The sequence below is a fragment of the Haemaphysalis longicornis genome, unplaced genomic scaffold (genome assembly GCF_048455015.1).
Source record: "Haemaphysalis longicornis isolate Haplotype H1 unplaced genomic scaffold, Haemaphysalis longicornis Haplotype H1 scaffold_5, whole genome shotgun sequence".
NCBI classification, from domain to species: Eukaryota; Metazoa; Arthropoda; class Arachnida; order Ixodida; family Ixodidae; genus Haemaphysalis; species Haemaphysalis longicornis.
Genome location: NW_027526385.1, coordinates 99,978,516 through 99,998,285, shown reverse-complemented (window position 1 = coordinate 99,998,285; position 19,770 = coordinate 99,978,516). Strand labels below are relative to the sequence as shown.

The following is a 19,770-nucleotide window of genomic DNA, read 5'->3' as shown; positions in this document are numbered from 1 at the left end:
CTCGCTAGGCTTTCGCAGAGTAATGTAGTAAGGAAATGAGGGGATCGTTGAGGAAATACAGAAACATAGGTCGGCAGTCTACAGCGCCAAAGGTGGCATAGGGGTGTGGTTAGGCTCTATTTTTTAGTACAGTTAGAAGTTAGGATTTTTTAAATACAAGGCAGAAAGAAAGAAAGAAAGAAAAACACGCGCCCAGAGTGGGTACCGAACCCACGCCTTTCGATTGGATCTCGAATGCCTTACCAATTCGGCTATCTGGGCGACTGTGTTCTCCTTCACTTTCTGGGCTATATATATTTACTAGAAGTGTATCTTACGCTTGATGGTGGTAGCCAGCGCCACTATGACTACACGGGGAGAAGGGGACCTTCTTTTCAACCCCCGGGGAGTGACTCAAATGTCTAGAGCCTGTCATGAGCGGGTAACTGGCGGGAAGCCCTCTTATGCTACCTAGGCATCAAGGCTGCCAGAACCGAGACCCTCGCTAGGCTTTCGCAGAATAATATAGTAAGGAAATGAGGGGCTCGTTGAGGAAATACAGAAACATAGGTCGGCAGTCTACAACGCCAAAGGTGGCATAGGGGTGTGGTTAGGCTCTATTTTTTAGTACAGTTAAGATTTTTTTTAATATAAGGATGAAAGAAAGAAAGAAAAACACGCGCCCAGACTGGGGACCGAACCCACGACTTTCGATTGGATCTCGAATGCCTTACCAATTCGGTTATCTGGGCGACTGTGTTCTCCTTCACTTTCTTGGCTATTTATATTTACTAGAAGTGTATCTGACGCTTGAGGGTGGTAGCCAGCGCCACTATGACTTCACGGGAAGAAGGGGACCTTCTTTTCAACCCCGGGGCGTGACTAAAACGTCTACAGCCTGTCATGTGCGGGTAACTGGTGGGAAGCCCTCTTATGCTACCTAGGCATCAAGGCTGCCAGAACCGAGACCCTCGCTAGGCTTTCGCAGAATAATATAGTAAGGAAATGAGGGGCTCGTTGAGGAAATACAGAAACATAGGTCGGCAGTCTACAACGCCAAAGGTGGCATAGGGGAGTGGTTAGGCTCTATTTTTTAGTACAGTTAGAAGTTAAGATTTTTTTAATATGATGAAGAAAGAAAGAAAGGAAGAAAAACACGCGCCCAGAGTAAGGACCGAACCCACGCCTTTCGATTGGATCTCGAATGCCTTACTAATTCGGCTATCTGGGCGACTGTGTTCTTCACTTTCTGGGATATTTTTATTTACTAGAAGTGTATCTGATGCTTGAGGGTGGTAGCCAGCGCCATTATGACTACACGGGGAGAAGGGGACCTTCTTTTCAACCCCCGGGGCGTGACATAAACATCTACAGCCTTTCATGAGCGGGTAACTGGCGGGAAGCCCTCTTATGCTACCTAGGCATCAAGGCTGCCAGAACCGAGAATCTCGCTAGGCTTTCGCAGAATAATGTAGTAAGGAAATGAGGGGCTCGTTGAGGAAATACAGAAACATAGGTCGGCAGTCTACAGCGCCAAAGGTGGCATAGGGGTGTGGTTAGGCTCTACTTTTTAGTACAGTTAGAAGTTAGGATTTTTTTAATACAAGGCAGAAAGAAAGAAAGAAAGAAAAACACGCCCCCAGAGTGGGTACCAAACCCACGCCTTTCGATTGGATCTCGAATGCCTTACCAATTCGGCTATCTGGGCGACTGTGTTCTCCTTCACTTTCTGGGCTATATATATTTACTAGAAGTGTATCTTACGCTTGAGGGTGGTAGCCAGCGCCACTATGACTACACGGGGAGAAGGGGACCTTCTTTTCAACCCCCGGGGCATGACTCAAACGTCTACAGCCTGTCATGAGCGGGTAACTGGCGGGAAGCCCTCTTATGCTACGTAGGCATCAAGGCTGCCAGAACCGAGACCCTGGCTAGGCTTTCGCAGAATAATAATGAGGGGCTCGTTGAGGAAATACAGAAACATAGGTCGGCAGTCTACAACGCCAAAGGTGGCATAGGGGTGTGCTCAGGCTCTATTTTTTAGTACAGTTAGAAGTTAAGATTTTTTTAATATAAGGAAGAAAGAAAGAAAGAAAAAAAAAACACGCGGTCAGAGTGGGGACCGAACCCACGCCTTTCGATTGGATCTCGAATGCCTTACCAATTCGGCTATCAGGGCGACTGTGTTCTCCTTCATTTTCTGGGCTATTTATATTTACTAGAAGTGTATCTGACGCTTGAGGGTTGTAGCCAGCGCCACTATGACTACACGGGAAGAAGGGGACCTTCTTTTCAACCCCCGGGGCGTGACTCAAACGTCTGCAGCCTGTCATGAGCTCGTAACTGGCGGGAAGCCCTCTTATGCTACCTAGGCATCAAGGCTGCCAGAACCGAGACCCTCGCTAGGCTTTCGCAGAATAATATAGTAAGGAAATGAGGGGCTCGTTGAGGAAATACAGAAACATAGGTCGGCAGTCTACAACGCCAAAGGTGGCATAGGGGTGTGGTTAGGCTCTATTTTTTAGTACAATTAGAAGATAAGATTTTTTTAATATAAGGAAGAAAGAAACAAAGGAAGAAAAACACGCGCCCAGAGTGGGGACCGAACCCACGCCTTTCGATTGGATCTCGAATGCCTTACCAATTCGGCTATCTGGGCGACTGTGTTCTCCTTCACTTTCTGGGCTATTTATATTTACTCGAAGTGTATCTGACGCTTGAGGGTGGTAGCCAGCGCCACTATGACTACACGAGGAGAAGGGGAGCTTCTTTTCAACCCCCGGGGCGTGACTCAAACGTCTACAGCCTGTCATGAGCGGGTAACTGGCGGGAAGCCCTCTTATGCTACCTAGGCATCAAGGCTGCCAGAACCGAGACCCTCGCTAGGCTTTCGCAGAATAATATAGTAAGGAAATGAGGGGCTCGTTGAGGAAATACAGAAACATAGGTCGGCAGTATACAACGCCAAAGGTGGCATAGGGGTGTGGTTAGGCTTTTTTTTTTAGTACAGTTAGAAGTTAAGATTTTTTCGTAATATAAGGAAGAAAGAAAAAAAGAAAAACACGCGCCCAGAGTGGGGACCGAACCCACGCCTTTCGATTGGATCTCGGATGCCCTACCAATTCGGCTATCTGGCGACTGTGTTCTCCTTCACTTTCTGGGCTATTTATATTTACTAGAAGTGTATCTGACGCTTGAGGGTGGTAGCCAGCGCCAGTATGACTACACGGGGAGAAGAGGACCTTCTTTTCAACCCCGGGGCGTGACTCAAACGTCTACAGCCTGTCATGAGCGGGTAACTGGCGGGAAGCCCTCTAATGCTACCTAGGCATCAAGGCTGCCAGAACCGAGACCCTCGCTAGGCTTTCGCAGAATTATATAGTAAGGAAATGAGGGGCTCGTTGAGGAAATACAGAAACATAGGTCGGCAGTGTACAACGCAAAGGTGGCATAGGGGTGTGGTTAGGCTTTTTTTTTAGTACAGTTAGAAGTTGAGATTTTTTTAATATAAGGAAGAAAGAAAGAAAGAAAAAAAAACACGCGGTCAGAGTGGGGACCGAACCCACGCCTTTCGATTGGATCTCGAATGCCTTACCAATTCGGCTATCTGGGCGACTGTGTTCTCGTTCACTTTCTGGGCTATTTATATTTACTAGAAGTGTATCTGACGCTTGAGGGTGGTAGCCAGCGCCATTATGACTACACGGGGAGAAGGGGACCTTCTTTTCAACCCCGGGGTGTGACTCAAACGTCTACAGCCTGTCATGAGCGGGTAACTGGCGGGAAGGCCTCTTATGCTACCTAGGCATCAAGGCTGCCAGAACCGAGACCCTCGCTAGGCTTTCGCAGAATAATATAGTAAGGAAATGAGGGGCTCGTTGAGGAAATACAGAAACATAGGTCGGCAGTCTACAACGCCAAAGGTGGCATAGGGGTGTGGTTAGGCTCTATTTTTTAGTACAGTTAAGATTTTTTTAATATAAGGATGAAAGAAAGAAAGAAAAACACGCGCCCAGACTGGGGACCGAACCCACGACTTTCGATTGGATCTTGAATGCCTTACCCGTTCGGTTATCTGGGCGACTGTGTTCTCCTTCACTTTCTTGGCTATTTATATTTACTAGAAGTGTATCTGACGTTTGAGGGTGGTAGCCAGCGCCACTATGACTACACGGGAAGAAGGGGACCTTCTTTTCAACCCCCGGGGCGTGACTGAAACGTCTACAGCCTGTCATGAGCGGGTAACTGGCGGGAAGCCCTCTTATGCTACCTAGACATCAAGGCTGCCAGAACCGAGACCCTCGCTAGGCTTTCGCAGAATAATATAGTAAGGAAATGAGGGGCTCGTTGAGGAAATACAGAAACATGCTATGCTACCTAGGCTACCATGCTATGCTACCTAGGCATCAAGGCTGCCAGAACCGAGACCCTCGCTAGGCTTTCGCAGAGTAATGTAGTAAGGAAATGAGGGGCTCGTTGAGGAAATACAGAAACATAGGTCGGCAGTCTACAGCGCCAAAGGTGGCATAGGGGTGTGGTTAGGCTCTATTTTTTAGTACAGTTAGAAGTTAGGATTTTTTAAATACAAGGCAGAAAGAAAGAAAGAAAGAAAAACACGCGCCCAGAGTGGGTACCGAACCCACGCCTTTCGATTGGATCTCGAATGCCTTACCAATTCGGCTATCTGGGCGACTGTGTTCTCCTTCACTTTCTGGGCTATATATATTTACTAGAAGTGTATCTTACGCTTGATGGTGGTAGCCAGCGCCACTATGACTACACGGGGAGAAGGGGACCTTCTTTTCAACCTCCGGGGAGTGACTCAAACGTCTACAGCCTGTCATGAGCGGGTAACTGGCGGGAAGCCCTCTTATGCTACCTAGGCATCAAGGCTGCCAGAACCGAGACCCTCGCTAGGCTTTCGCAGAATAATATAGTAAGGAAATGAGGGGCTCGTTGAGGAAATACAGAAACATAGGTCGGCAGTCTACAACGCCAAAGGTGGCATAGGGGTGTGGTTAGGCTCTATTTTTTAGTACAGTTAAGATTTTTTTAATATAAGGATGAAAGAAAGAAAGAAAAACACGCGCCCAGACTGGGGACCGAACCCACGACTTTCGATTGGATCTCGAATGCCTTACCAATTCGGTTATCTGGGCAACTGTGTTCTCCTTCACTTTCTTGGCTATTTATATTTACTAGAAGTGTATCTGACGCTTGAGGGTGGTAGCCAGCGCCACTATGACTTCACGGGAAGAAGGGGACCTTCTTTTCAACCCCGGGGCGTGACTAAAACGTCTACAGCCTGTCATGTGCGGGTAACTGGTGGGAAGCCCTCTTATGCTACCTAGGCATCAAGGCTGCCAGAACCGAGACCCTCGCTAGGCTTTCGCAGAATAATATAGTAAGGAAATGAGGGGCTCGTTGAGGAAATACAGAAACATAGGTCGGCAGTCTACAACGCCAAAGGTGGCATAGGGGAGTGGTTAGGCTCTATTTTTTAGTACAGTTAGAAGTTAAGATTTTTTTAATATGATGAAGAAAGAAAGAAAGGAAGAAAAACACGCGCCCAGAGTAAGGACCGAACCCACGCCTTTCGATTGGATCTCGAATGCCTTACTAATTCGGCTATCTGGGCGACTGTGTTCTTCACTTTCTGGGATATTTTTATTTACTAGAAGTGTATCTGATGCTTGAGGGTGGTAGCCAGCGCCATTATGACTACACGGGGAGAAGGGGGCCTTCTTTTCAACCCCCGGGGCGTGACTTAAACATCTACAGCCTTTCATGAGCGGGTAACTGGCGGAAAGCCCTCTTATGCTACCTAGGCATCAAGGCTGCCAGAACCGAGACCCTCGCTAGGCTTTCGCAGAATAATGTAGTAAGGAAATGAGGGGCTCGTTGAGGAAATACAGAAAAATAGGTCGGCAGTCTACAGCGCCAAAGGTGGCATAGGGGTGTGGTTAGGCTCTATTTTTTAGTACAGTTAGAAGTTAGGATTTTTTAAATACAAGGCAGAAAGAAAGAAAGAAAGAAAAACACGCGCCCAGAGTGGGTACCGAACCCACGCCTTTCGATTGGATCTCGAATGCCTTACCAATTCGGCTATCTGGGCGACTGTGTTCTCCTTCACTTTCTGGGCTATATATATTTACTAGAAGTGTATCTTACGCTTGAGGGTGGTAGCCAGCGCCACTATGACTACACGGGGAGAAGGGGACCTTCTTTTCAACCCCCAGGGCATGACTCAAACGTCTACAGCCTGTCATGAGTGGGTAACTGGCGGGAAGCCCTCTTATGCTACGTAGGCATCAAGGCTGCCAGAACCGAGACCCTGGCTAGGCTTTCGCAGAATAATAATGAGGGGCTCGTTGAGGAAATACAGAAACATAGGTCGGCAGTCTACAACGCCAAAGGTGGCATAGGGGTGTGGTCAGGCTCTATTTTTTAGTACAGTTAGAAGTTAAGATTTTTTTAATATAAGGAAGAAAGAAAGAAAGAAAAAAAAACACGCGGTCAGAGTGGGGACCGAACCCACGCCTTTCGATTGGATCTCGAATGCCTTACCAATTCGGCTATCAGGGCGACTGTGTTCTCCTTCATTTTCTGGGCTATTTATATTTACTAGAAGTGTATCTGACGCTTGAGGGTGGTAGCCAGCGCCACTATGACTACACGAGGAGAAGGGGACCTTCTTTTCAACCCCCGGGGCGTGACTCAAACGTCTGCAGCCTGTCATGAGCGGGTAACTGGCGGGAAGCCCTCTTATGCTACCTAGGCATCAAGGCTGCCAGAACCGAGACCCTCGCTAGGCTTTCGCAGAATAATATAGTAAGGAAATGAGGGGCTCGTTGAGGAAATACAGAAACATAGGTCGGCAGTCTACAACGCCAAAGGTGGCATAGGGGTGTGGTTAGGCTCTATTTTTTAGTACAATTAGAAGATAAGATTTTTTTTAATATAAGGAAGAAAGAAACAAAGGAAGAAAAACACGCGCCCAGAGTGGGGACCGAACCCACGCCTTTCGATTGGATCTCGAATGCCTTACCAATTCGGCTATCTGGGCGACTGTGTTCTCCTTCACTTTCTGGGCTATTTATATTTACTAGAAGTGTATCTGACGCTTGAGGGTGGTAGCCAGCGCCACTATGACTACACGAGGAGAAGGGGACCTTCTTTTCAACCCCCGGGGCGTGACTCAAACGTCTACAGCCTGTCATGAGCGGGTAACTGGCGGGAAGCCCTCTTATGCTACCTAGGCATCAAGGCTGCCAGAACCGAGACCCTCGCTAGGCTTTCGCAGAATAATATAGTAAGGAAATGAGGGGCTCGTTGAGGAAATACAGAAACATAGGTCGGCTGTATACAACGCCAAAGATGGCATAGGGGTGTGGTTAGGCTCTATTTTTTAGTACAGTTAGAAGTTAAGATTTTTTCGTAATATAAGGAAGAAAGAAAAAAAGAAAAACACGCGCCCAGAGTGGGGAACGAACCCACGCCTTTCGATTGGATCTCGAATGCCCTACCAATTCGGCTATCTGGCGACTGTGTTCTCCTTCACTTTCTGGGCTATTTATATTTACTAGAAGTGTATCTGACGCTTGAGGGTGGTAGCCAGCGCCAGTATGACTACACGGGGAGAAGAGGACCTTCTTTTCAACCCCGGGGTGTGACTCAAACGTCTACAGCCTGTCATGAGCGGGTAACTGGCGGGAACCCCTCTTATGGTACCTAGGCATCAAGGCCTCCAGAACCGAGACCATCGCTAGGCTTTCGCAGAATAATATAGTAAGGAAATGAGGGGCTCGTTGAGGAAATACAGAAACATAGGTCGGCAGTCTACAACACCAAAGGTGGCATAGGGGTGTGGTTAGGCTCTATTTTTAGTACAGTTAGAAGTTAAGATTTTTTTTAATATAAGGAAGAAAGAAAGAAAGAAAGAAAGAAAAACACGCGCCCAGAGTGGGGACCGAACCCTCGCCTTTCGATTGGATCTCGAATGCCTTACCAATTCGGCTATCTGGGCGACTGTGTTCTCCTTCACTTTCTGGGCTATTTATATTTACTAGAAGTGTATCTGACGCTTGAGGGTGGTAGCCAGCGCCACTATGACTACACGGGGAGAAGGGGACCTTCTTTTCAACCCCCGGGGCGTGACTCAAACGTCTACAGCCTGTCATGAGCGGGTAACTGGCGGGAAGCCCTCTTATGCTATCTAGGCATCAAGGCTGCCAGAACCGAGACCCTCGCTAGGCTTTCGCAGAATAATATTGTAAGGAAATGAGGGGCTCGTTGAGGAAATACAGAAACATAGGTCGGCAGTGTACAACGCCAAAGGTGGCATAGGGGTGTGGTTAGGCTCTATTTTTTAGTACAGTTATAGGTTAAGATTTTTTAATATAAGGAAGAAAGAAAGAAAGAAAAACACGCGCCCAGAGTGGGGGCCGAACCCACGCCTTTCGATTGGATCTCGAATGTCTTACCAATTCGGCTATCTGGGCGACTGTGTTCTCCTTCACTTTCTGGGCTATTTATATTTACGAGAAGTGTATCTGACGCTTGAGGGTGGTAGCCAGCGCCACTATGACTACACGGGGAGAAGGGGACCTTCTTTTCAACCCCCGGGGCGTGACTCAAACGTCTACAGCCTGTCATGAGCGGGTAACTGGCGGGAAGCCCTCTTATGCTACCTAGGCATCAAGGCTGCCTGAACCGAGATCCTCGCTAGGCTTTCGCAGAATATTATAGTAAGAAAATGAGGGGCTCGTTGAGTAAATACAGAAACATAGGTCGGCAGTCTACAACGCCAAAGGTGGCATAGGGGTGTGGTTAGGCTCTATTTTTTAGTACAGTTATAGGTTAAGATTTTTTTGTAATATAAGGAAGAAAGAAAGAAAGAAAAACACGCGCCCAGAGTGGGGGCCGAACCCACGCCTTTCGATTGGATCTTGAATGCCTTACCAATTCGGCTATCTGGGCGACTGTGTTCTCCTTCACTTTCTGGGCTATTTATATTTACTAGAAGTGTATCTGACGCTTGAGGGTGGTAGCCAGCCGCACTATGGCTACACGGGGAGAAGGAGACCTTCTTTTCAACGTCGGGGCGTGACTCAAACGTCTACAGCCTGTCATGAGCGGGTAACTGGCGGGAAGCCCTCTTAAGCTACCTAGGCATCAAGGCTGCCAGAACCGAGATCCTCGCTAGGCTTTCGCAGAATAATATAGTAAGGAAATGAGGGGCTCGTTGAGGAAATACAGAAACATAGGTCGGCAGTCTACAATGCCAAAGGTGGCATAGGGGTGTGGTCAGGCTCTATTTTTTAGTACAGTTAGAAGTTAAGATTTTTTTAATATAAGGAAGAAAGAAAGAAAGAAAAACACGCGCCCAGAGTGGGGGCCGAACCCACACCTTTCGATGGGATCTCGAATGCCTTACAAATTCGGCTATCTGGGCGACTGTGTTCTCCTTCACTTTCTGGGCTATTTATATTTACTAGAAGTGTATCTGATGCTTGAGGGTGGTAGCCAGCGCCATTATGACTACACGGGGAGAAGGGGACCTTCTTTTCAACCCCCGGGGCGTGACTCAAACATCTACAGCCTTTCATGAGCGGGTAACTCGCAGGAAGCCCTCTTATGCTACCTAGGCATCAAGGCTGCCAGAACCGAGACCCTCGCTAGGCTTTCGCAGAATAATGTAGTAAGGAAATGAGGGGCTCGTTGAGGAAATACAGAAACATAGGTCGGCAGTCTACAGTGACAAAGGTGGCATAGGGGTGTGGTTAGGCTCTATTTTTTAGTACAGTTAGAAGTTAGGATTTTTTTATACAAGGCAGAAAGAAAGAAAGAAAGAAAAACACGCGCCCAGAGTGGGTACCAAACCCATGCCTTTCGATTGGATCTCGAATGCCTTACCAATTCGGCTATCTGGGCGACTGTGTTCTTCTTCACTTTCTTGGCTATTTATATTTACTAGAAGTGTATCTGATGCTTGAGGGTGGTAGCCAGCGCCACTATGACTACACGAGAAGAAGGGGACCTTCTTTTCAACCCCCGGGGCGTGACTCAAACGTCTACAGCCTGTCATGAGCGGGTAACTGGCGGGAAGCCCTCTTATGCTACCTAGGCATCAAGGCTGCCAGAACCGAGACCGTCGCTAGGCTTTCGCAGAATAATATAGTAAGGAAATGAGGGGCTCGTTGAGGAAATACAGAAACATAGGTCGGCAGTCTACAACGCCAAAGGTGGCATAGGGGTGTGGTTAGGCACTATTTTTTAGTACAGTTAGAAGTTAAGATTTTTTTTAATATAAGGAAGAAAGAAAAACAAAGAACACGCGGTCAGAGTGGGGACCGAACCCACGCCTTTCGATTGGATCTCGAATGCCTTACCAATTCGGCTATCTGGGCGACTGTGTTCTCCTTCACTTTCTGGGCTATTTATATTTACTAGAAGTGTATCTGACGCTTAAGGGTGGTAGCCAGCGCCACTATGACTTCACGGGAAGAAGGGGACCTTCTTTTCAACCCCCGGGGCGTGACTCAAACGTCTGCAGCCTGTCATGAGCGGGAAACTGGCGGGAAGCCCTCTAATGCTACCTAGGCATCAAGGCTGCCAGAACCGAGACCCTCGCTAGGCTTTCGCAGAATTATATAGTAAGGAAATGAGGGGCTCGTTGAGGAAATACAGAAACATAGGTCGGCAGTGTACAACGCCAAAGGTGGCATAGGGGTGTGGTTAGGCTTTTTTTTAGTACAGTTAGAAGTTGAGATTTTTTTAATATAAGGAAGAAAGAAAGAAAGAAAAAAAAAACACGCGGTCAGAGTGGGGACCGAACCCACGCCTTTCGATTGGATCTCGAATGCCTTACCAATTCGGCTATCTGGGCGACTGTGTTCTCGTTCACTTACTGGGCTATTTATATTTACTAGAAGTGTATCTGACGCTTGAGGGTGGTAGCCAGCGCCATTATGACTACACGGGGAGAAGGGGACCTTCTTTTCAACCCCGGGGTGTGACTCAAACGTCTACAGCCTGTCATGAGCGGGTAACTGGCGGGAAGGCCTCTTATGCTACATAGGCATCAAGGCTGCCAGAACCGAGACCCTCGCTAGGCTTTCGCAGAATAATATAGTAAGGAAATGAGGGGCTCGTTGAGGAAATACAGAAACATAGGTCGGCAGTCTACAACACCAAAGTTGGCATAGGGGAGTGGTTAGGCTCTATTTTTTAGTAAAGTTAGAAGTTAAGATTTTTTTTAATATAAGGAAGAAAGAAAGAAAGAAAGAAAGAAAAACACGCGCCCAGAGTGGGGACCGAACCCACGCCTTTCGATTGGATCTCGAATGCCTTACCAATTCGGCTATCTGGGCGACTGTGTTCTCCTTCACTTTCTGGGCTTTTTATATTTACTAGAAGTGTATCTGACGCTTGAGGGTGGTTGCCAGTGCCTTTATGACTACACGGGGAGAAGGGGACCTTCTTTTCAACCCCCGGGGTGTGACTCAAACGTCTACAGCCTGTCATGAGCGGGTAACTGGCGGGAAGGCCTCTTATGCTACCTAGGCATCAAGGCTGCCAGAACCGAGACCCTCGCTAGGCTTTCGCAGAATAATATAGTAAGGAAATGAGGGGCTCGTTGAGGAAATACAGAAACATAGGTCGGCAGTCTACAATGCCAAAGGTGGCATAGGGGTGTGGTTAGGCACTATTTTTTAGTACAGTTAGAAGTTAAGATTTTTTTTAATATAAGGAAGAAAGAAAGAAAAACAAAAAACACGCGCCCAGAGTGGGGACCGAACCCACGCCTTTCGATTGAATCTCGAATGCCTTACCCATTCGGCTATCTGGGCGACTGTGTTCTCCTTCACTTTCTGGGCTATTTATATTTACTAGAAGTGTATCTGACGCTTAAGGGTGGTAGCCAGCGCCACTATGACTACACGGGGAGAAGGGGACCTTCTTTTCAACCCCCGGAGCGTGACTCAAACGTCTACAGCCTGTCATGAGCGGGTAATTGGCGGGAAGCCCTCTTATGCTACCTAGGCATCAAGGCTGCCAGAACCGAGACCCTCGCTAGGCTTTCGCAGAATAATATAGTAAGTAAATGAGGGGCTCGTTGAGGAAATACAGAAACATAGGTCGGCAGTCTACAACGCCAAAGGTGGCATAGGGGTGTGGTTAGGCTCTATTTTTTAGTACAGTTATAGGTTAAGATTTTTTTAATATAAGGAAGAAAGAAAGAAAGAAAAACACGCGCCCAGAGTGGGGGCCGAACCCACGCCTTTCGATTGGATCTCGAATGCCTTACCAATTCGGCTATCTGGGCGACTATGTTCTCCTTCACTTTCTGGGCTATTTATATTTACTAGAAGTGTATCTGACGCTTGAGGGTGGTAGCCAGCGCCACTATGACTACACGAGGAGAAGGGGACCTTCTTTTCAACCCCCGGGGCGTGACTCAAACGTCTACAGCCTGTCATGAGCGGGTAACTGGCGGGAAGCCCTCTTATGCTACCTAGGCATCAAGGCTGCCAGAACCGAGACCCTGGCTAGGCTTTCGCAGAATAATATAGTAAGGAAATGAGGGGCTCGTTGAGGAAATACAGAAACATAGGTCGGCAGTCTACAACGCCAAAGGTGGCATAGGGGTGTGGTCAGGCTCTATTTTTTAGTACAGTTAGAAGTTAAGATTTTTTTAATATAAGGAAGAAAGAAAGAAAGAAAAACACGCGCCCAGAGTGGGGGCCGAACCCACACCTTTCGATGGGATCTCGAATGCCTTACAAATTCGGCTATCTGGGCGACTGTGTTCTCCTTCACTTTCTGGGCTATTTATATTTACTAGAAGTGTATCTGATGCTTGAGGGTGGTAGCCAGCGCCATTATGACTACACGGGGAGAAGGGGACCTTCTTTTCAACCCCCGGGGCGTGACTCAAACATCTACAGCCTTTCATGAGCGGGTAACTCGCAGGAAGCCCTCTTATGCTACCTAGGCATCAAGGCTGCCAGAACCGAGACCCTCGCTAGGCTTTCGCAGAATAATGTAGTAAGGAAATGAGGGGCTCGTTGAGGAAATACAGAAACATAGGTCGGCAGTCTACAACGCCAAAGGTGGCATAGGGGTGTGGTCAGGCTCTATTTTTTAGTACAGTTAGAAGTTAAGATTTTTTTAATATAAGGAAGAAAGAAAGAAAGAAAAACACGCGCCCAGAGTGGGGGCCGAACCCACACCTTTCGATGGGATCTCGAATGCCTTACAAATTCGGCTATCTGGGCGACTGTGTTCTCCTTCACTTTCTGGGCTATTTATATTTACTAGAAGTGTATCTGATGCTTGAGGGTGGTAGCCAGCGCCACTATGACTACACGAGGAGAAGGGGACCTTCTTTTCAACCCCCGGGGCGTGACTCAAACGTCTACAGCCTGTCATGAGCGGGTAACTGGCGGGAAGCCCTCTTATGCTACCTAGGCATCAAGGCTGCCAGAACCGAGACCCTCGCTAGGCTTTCGCAGAATAATATAGTAAGGAAATGAGGGGCTCGTTGAGGAAATACAGAAACATAGGTCGGCTGTATACAACGCCAAAGATGGCATAGGGGTGTGGTTAGGCTCTATTTTTTAGTACAGTTAGAAGTTAAGATTTTTTCGTAATATAAGGAAGAAAGAAAAAAAGAAAAACACGCGCCCAGAGTGGGGAACGAACCCACGCCTTTCGATTGGATCTCGAATGCCCTACCAATTCGGCTATCTGGCGACTGTGTTCTCCTTCACTTTCTGGGCTATTTATATTTACTAGAAGTGTATCTGACGCTTGAGGGTGGTAGCCAGCGCCAGTATGACTACACGGGGAGAAGAGGACCTTCTTTTCAACCCCGGGGTGTGACTCAAACGTCTACAGCCTGTCATGAGCGGGTAACTGGCGGGAACCCCTCTTATGGTACCTAGGCATCAAGGCCTCCAGAACCGAGACCATCGCTAGGCTTTCGCAGAATAATATAGTAAGGAAATGAGGGGCTCGTTGAGGAAATACAGAAACATAGGTCGGCAGTCTACAACACCAAAGGTGGCATAGGGGTGTGGTTAGGCTCTATTTTTAGTACAGTTAGAAGTTAAGATTTTTTTTAATATAAGGAAGAAAGAAAGAAAGAAAGAAAGAAAAACACGCGCCCAGAGTGGGGACCGAACCCTCGCCTTTCGATTGGATCTCGAATGCCTTACCAATTCGGCTATCTGGGCGACTGTGTTCTCCTTCACTTTCTGGGCTATTTATATTTACTAGAAGTGTATCTGACGCTTGAGGGTGGTAGCCAGCGCCAGTATGACTACACGGGGAGAAGAGGACCTTCTTTTCAACCCCCGGGGCGTGACTCAAACGTCTACAGCCTGTCATGAGCGGGTAACTGGCGGGAAGCCCTCTTATGCTATCTAGGCATCAAGGCTGCCAGAACCGAGACCCTCGCTAGGCTTTCGCAGAATAATATTGTAAGGAAATGAGGGGCTCGTTGAGGAAATACAGAAACATAGGTCGGCAGTGTACAACGCCAAAGGTGGCATAGGGGTGTGGTTAGGCTCTATTTTTTAGTACAGTTATAGGTTAAGATTTTTTAATATAAGGAAGAAAGAAAGAAAGAAAAACACGCGCCCAGAGTGGGGGCCGAACCCACGCCTTTCGATTGGATCTCGAATGCCTTACCAATTCGGCTATCTGGGCGACTGTGTTCTCCTTCACTTTCTGGGCTATTTATATTTACGAGAAGTGTATCTGACGCTTGAGGGTGGTAGCCAGCGCCACTATGACTACACGGGGAGAAGGGGACCTTCTTTTCAACCCCCGGGGCGTGACTCAAACGTCTCCAGCCTGTCATGAGCGGGTAACTGGCGGGAAGCCCTCTTATGCTACCTAGGCATCAAGGCTGCCTGAACCGAGATCCTCGCTAGGCTTTCGCAGAATATTATAGTAAGAAAATGAGGGGCTCGTTGAGTAAATACAGAAACATAGGTCGGCAGTCTACAACGCCAAAGGTGGCATAGGGGTGTGGTTAGGCTCTATTTTTTAGTACAGTTATAGGTTAAGATTTTTTTGTAATATAAGGAAGAAAGAAAGAAAGAAAAACACGCGCCCAGAGTGGGGGCCGAACCCACGCCTTTCGATTGGATCTTGAATGCCTTACCAATTCGGCTATCTGGGCGACTGTGTTCTCCTTCACTTTCTGGGCTATTTATATTTACTAGAAGTGTATCTGACGCTTGAGGGTGGTAGCCAGCCGCACTATGGCTACACGGGGAGAAGGAGACCTTCTTTTCAACGTCGGGGCGTGACTCAAACGTCTACAGCCTGTCATGAGCGGGTAACTGGCGGGAAGCCCTCTTAAGCTACCTAGGCATCAAGGCTGCCAGAACCGAGATCCTCGCTAGGCTTTCGCAGAATAATATAGTAAGGAAATGAGGGGCTCGTTGAGGAAATACAGAAACATAGGTCGGCAGTCTACAATGCCAAAGGTGGCATAGGGGTGTGGTCAGGCTCTATTTTTTAGTACAGTTAGAAGTTAAGATTTTTTTAATATAAGGAAGAAAGAAAGAAAGAAAAACACGCGCCCAGAGTGGGGGCCGAACCCACACCTTTCGATGGGATCTCGAATGCCTTACAAATTCGGCTATCTGGGCGACTGTGTTCTCCTTCACTTTCTGGGCTATTTATATTTACTAGAAGTGTATCTGATGCTTGAGGGTGGTAGCCAGCGCCATTATGACTACACGGGGAGAAGGGGACCTTCTTTTCAACCCCCGGGGCGTGACTCAAACATCTACAGCCTTTCATGAGCGGGTAACTCGCAGGAAGCCCTCTTATGCTACCTAGGCATCAAGGCTGCCAGAACCGAGACCCTCGCTAGGCTTTCGCAGAATAATGTAGTAAGGAAATGAGGGGCTCGTTGAGGAAATACAGAAACATAGGTCGGCAGTCTACAGTGACAAAGGTGGCATAGGGGTGTGGTTAGGCTCTATTTTTTAGTACAGTTAGAAGTTAGGATTTTTTTATACAAGGCAGAAAGAAAGAAAGAAAGAAAAACACGCGCCCAGAGTGGGTACCAAACCCATGCCTTTCGATTGGATCTCGAATGCCTTACCAATTCGGCTATCTGGGCGACTGTGTTCTTCTTCACTTTCTTGGCTATTTATATTTACTAGAAGTGTATCTGATGCTTGAGGGTGGTAGCCAGCGCCACTATGACTACACGAGAAGAAGGGGACCTTCTTTTCAACCCCCGGGGCGTGACTCAAACGTCTACAGCCTGTCATGAGCGGGTAACTGGCGGGAAGCCCTCTTATGCTACCTAGGCATCAAGGCTGCCAGAACCGAGACCGTCGCTAGGCTTTCGCAGAATAATATAGTAAGGAAATGAGGGGCTCGTTGAGGAAATACAGAAACATAGGTCGGCAGTCTACAACGCCAAAGGTGGCATAGGGGTGTGGTTAGGCACTATTTTTTAGTACAGTTAGAAGTTAAGATTTTTTTTAATATAAGGAAGAAAGAAAAACAAAGAACACGCGGTCAGAGTGGGGACCGAACCCACGCCTTTCGATTGGATCTCGAATGCCTTACCAATTCGGCTATCTGGGCGACTGTGTTCTCCTTCACTTTCTGGGCTATTTATATTTACTAGAAGTGTATCTGACGCTTAAGGGTGGTAGCCAGCGCCACTATGACTTCACGGGAAGAAGGGGACCTTCTTTTCAACCCCCGGGGCGTGACTCAAACGTCTGCAGCCTGTCATGAGCGGGAAACTGGCGGGAAGCCCTCTAATGCTACCTAGGCATCAAGGCTGCCAGAACCGAGACCCTCGCTAGGCTTTCGCAGAATTATATAGTAAGGAAATGAGGGGCTCGTTGAGGAAATACAGAAACATAGGTCGGCAGTGTACAACGCCAAAGGTGGCATAGGGGTGTGGTTAGGCTTTTTTTTAGTACAGTTAGAAGTTGAGATTTTTTTAATATAAGGAAGAAAGAAAGAAAGAAAAAAAAAACACGCGGTCAGAGTGGGGACCGAACCCACGCCTTTCGATTGGATCTCGAATGCCTTACCAATTCGGCTATCTGGGCGACTGTGTTCTCGTTCACTTTCTGGGCTATTTATATTTACTAGAAGTGTATCTGACGCTTGAGGGTGGTAGCCAGCGCCATTATGACTACACGGGGAGAAGGGGACCTTCTTTTCAACCCCGGGGTGTGACTCAAACGTCTACAGCCTGTCATGAGCGGGTAACTGGCGGGAAGGCCTCTTATGCTACATAGGCATCAAGGCTGCCAGAACCGAGACCCTCGCTAGGCTTTCGCAGAATAATATAGTAAGGAAATGAGGGGCTCGTTGAGGAAATACAGAAACATAGGTCGGCAGTCTACAACACCAAAGTTGGCATAGGGGAGTGGTTAGGCTCTATTTTTTAGTAAAGTTAGAAGTTAAGATTTTTTTTAATATAAGGAAGAAAGAAAGAAAGAAAGAAAGAAAAACACGCGCCCAGAGTGGGGACCGAACCCACGCCTTTCGATTGGATCTCGAATGCCTTACCAATTCGGCTATCTGGGCGACTGTGTTCTCCTTCACTTTCTGGGCTTTTTATATTTACTAGAAGTGTATCTGACGCTTGAGGGTGGTTGCCAGTGCCTTTATGACTACACGGGGAGAAGGGGACCTTCTTTTCAACCCCCGGGGTGTGACTCAAACGTCTACAGCCTGTCATGAGCGGGTAACTGGCGGGAAGGCCTCTTATGCTACCTAGGCATCAAGGCTGCCAGAACCGAGACCCTCGCTAGGCTTTCGCAGAATAATATAGTAAGGAAATGAGGGGCTCGTTGAGGAAATACAGAAACATAGGTCGGCAGTCTACAATGCCAAAGGTGGCATAGGGGTGTGGTTAGGCACTATTTTTTAGTACAGTTAGAAGTTAAGATTTTTTTTAATATAAGGAAGAAAGAAAGAAAAACAAAAAACACGCGCCCAGAGTGGGGACCGAACCCACGCCTTTCGATTGAATCTCGAATGCCTTACCCATTCGGCTATCTGGGCGACTGTGTTCTCCTTCACTTTCTGGGCTATTTATATTTACTAGAAGTGTATCTGACGCTTAAGGGTGGTAGCCAGCGCCACTATGACTACACGGGGAGAAGGGGACCTTCTTTTCAACCCCCGGAGCGTGACTCAAACGTCTACAGCCTGTCATGAGCGGGTAATTGGCGGGAAGCCCTCTTATGCTACCTAGGCATCAAGGCTGCCAGAACCGAGACCCTCGCTAGGCTTTCGCAGAATAATATAGTAAGTAAATGAGGGGCTCGTTGAGGAAATACAGAAACATAGGTCGGCAGTCTACAACGCCAAAGGTGGCATAGGGGTGTGGTTAGGCTCTATTTTTTAGTACAGTTATAGGTTAAGATTTTTTTAATATAAGGAAGAAAGAAAGAAAGAAAAACACGCGCCCAGAGGGGGGGCCGAACCCACGCCTTTCGATTGGATCTCGAATGCCTTACCAATTCGGCTATCTGGGCGACTATGTTCTCCTTCACTTTCTGGGCTATTTATATTTACTAGAAGTGTATCTGACGCTTGAGGGTGGTAGCCAGCGCCACTATGACTACACGAGGAGAAGGGGACCTTCTTTTCAACCCCCGGGGCGTGACTCAAACGTCTACAGCCTGTCATGAGCGGGTAACTGGCGGGAAGCCCTCTTATGCTACCTAGGCATCAAGGCTGCCAGAACCGAGACCCTGGCTAGGCTTTCGCAGAATAATATAGTAAGGAAATGAGGGGCTCGTTGAGGAAATACAGAAACATAGGTCGGCAGTCTACAACGCCAAAGGTGGCATAGGGGTGTGGTCAGGCTCTATTTTTTAGTACAGTTAGAAGTTAAGATTTTTTTAATATAAGGAAGAAAGAAAGAAAGAAAAACACGCGCCCAGAGTGGGGGCCGAACCCACACCTTTCGATGGGATCTCGAATGCCTTACAAATTCGGCTATCTGGGCGACTGTGTTCTCCTTCACTTTCTGGGCTATTTATATTTACTAGAAGTGTATCTGATGCTTGAGGGTGGTAGCCAGCGCCATTATGACTACACGGGGAGAAGGGGACCTTCTTTTCAACCCCCGGGGCGTGACTCAAACATCTACAGCCTTTCATGAGCGGGTAACTCGCAGGAAGCCCTCTTATGCTACCTAGGCATCAAGGCTGCCAGAACCGAGACCCTCGCTAGGCTTTCGCAGAATAATGTAGTAAGGAAATGAGGGGCTCGTTGAGGAAATACAGAAACATAGGTCGGCAGTCTACAGCGACAAAGGTGGCATAGGGGTGTGGTTAGGCTCTATTTTTTAGTACAGTTAGAAGTTAGGATTTTTTTATACAAGGCAGAAAGAAAGAAAGAAAGAAAAACACGCGCCCAGAGTGGGTACCGAACCCATGCCTTTCGATTGGATCTCGAATGCCTTACCAATTCGGCTATCTGGGCGACTGTGTTCTTCTTCACTTTCTGGGCTATTTATATTTACTAGAAGTGTATCTGATGCTTGAGGGTGGTAGCCAGCGCCACTATGACAACACGAGAAGAAGGGGACCTTCTTTTCAACCCCCGGGGCGTGACTCAAACGTCTACAGCCTGTCATGAGCGGGTAACTGGCGGGAAGCCCTCTTATGCTACCTAGGCATCAAGGCTGCCAGAACCGAGACCGTCGCTAGGCTTTCGCAGAATAATATAGTAAGGAAATGAAGGGCTCGTTGAGGAAATACAGAAACATAGGTCGGC

General features: G+C 47.7%; 1 protein-coding gene and 11 non-coding genes across 13 annotated transcripts in view; 1 reads left to right on the top strand and 11 right to left on the bottom strand.

Annotated features, from left to right (window-relative positions):
- Window positions 1-19,770, top strand: part of LOC144138627 (uncharacterized) — a 220,077-nt gene that overhangs the window by 116,847 nt on the left and 83,460 nt on the right. The gene's annotated exons all lie outside the window — the stretch shown is intronic.
- Trnag-ucc (transfer RNA glycine (anticodon UCC)) lies at window positions 190-261 on the bottom strand. The gene has a single exon. It is a non-coding gene; the product is annotated as a tRNA-Gly (tRNA).
- On the bottom strand, window positions 2,567-2,638 carry Trnag-ucc (transfer RNA glycine (anticodon UCC)). Its single transcript has one exon. It is a non-coding gene; the product is annotated as a tRNA-Gly (tRNA).
- Trnag-ucc (transfer RNA glycine (anticodon UCC)) lies at window positions 4,598-4,669 on the bottom strand. The gene has a single exon. It is a non-coding gene; the product is annotated as a tRNA-Gly (tRNA).
- Trnag-ucc (transfer RNA glycine (anticodon UCC)) lies at window positions 6,023-6,094 on the bottom strand. The gene has a single exon. It is a non-coding gene; the product is annotated as a tRNA-Gly (tRNA).
- Window positions 6,974-7,045, bottom strand: Trnag-ucc (transfer RNA glycine (anticodon UCC)). Its single transcript has one exon. It is a non-coding gene; the product is annotated as a tRNA-Gly (tRNA).
- Trnag-ucc (transfer RNA glycine (anticodon UCC)) lies at window positions 11,280-11,351 on the bottom strand. The gene has a single exon. It is a non-coding gene; the product is annotated as a tRNA-Gly (tRNA).
- Window positions 11,760-11,831, bottom strand: Trnae-uuc (transfer RNA glutamic acid (anticodon UUC)). Its single transcript has one exon. It is a non-coding gene; the product is annotated as a tRNA-Glu (tRNA).
- Window positions 12,236-12,307, bottom strand: Trnag-ucc (transfer RNA glycine (anticodon UCC)). The gene has a single exon. It is a non-coding gene; the product is annotated as a tRNA-Gly (tRNA).
- On the bottom strand, window positions 14,623-14,694 carry Trnag-ucc (transfer RNA glycine (anticodon UCC)). The gene has a single exon. It is a non-coding gene; the product is annotated as a tRNA-Gly (tRNA).
- On the bottom strand, window positions 17,494-17,565 carry Trnag-ucc (transfer RNA glycine (anticodon UCC)). Its single transcript has one exon. It is a non-coding gene; the product is annotated as a tRNA-Gly (tRNA).
- Window positions 17,974-18,045, bottom strand: Trnae-uuc (transfer RNA glutamic acid (anticodon UUC)). Its single transcript has one exon. It is a non-coding gene; the product is annotated as a tRNA-Glu (tRNA).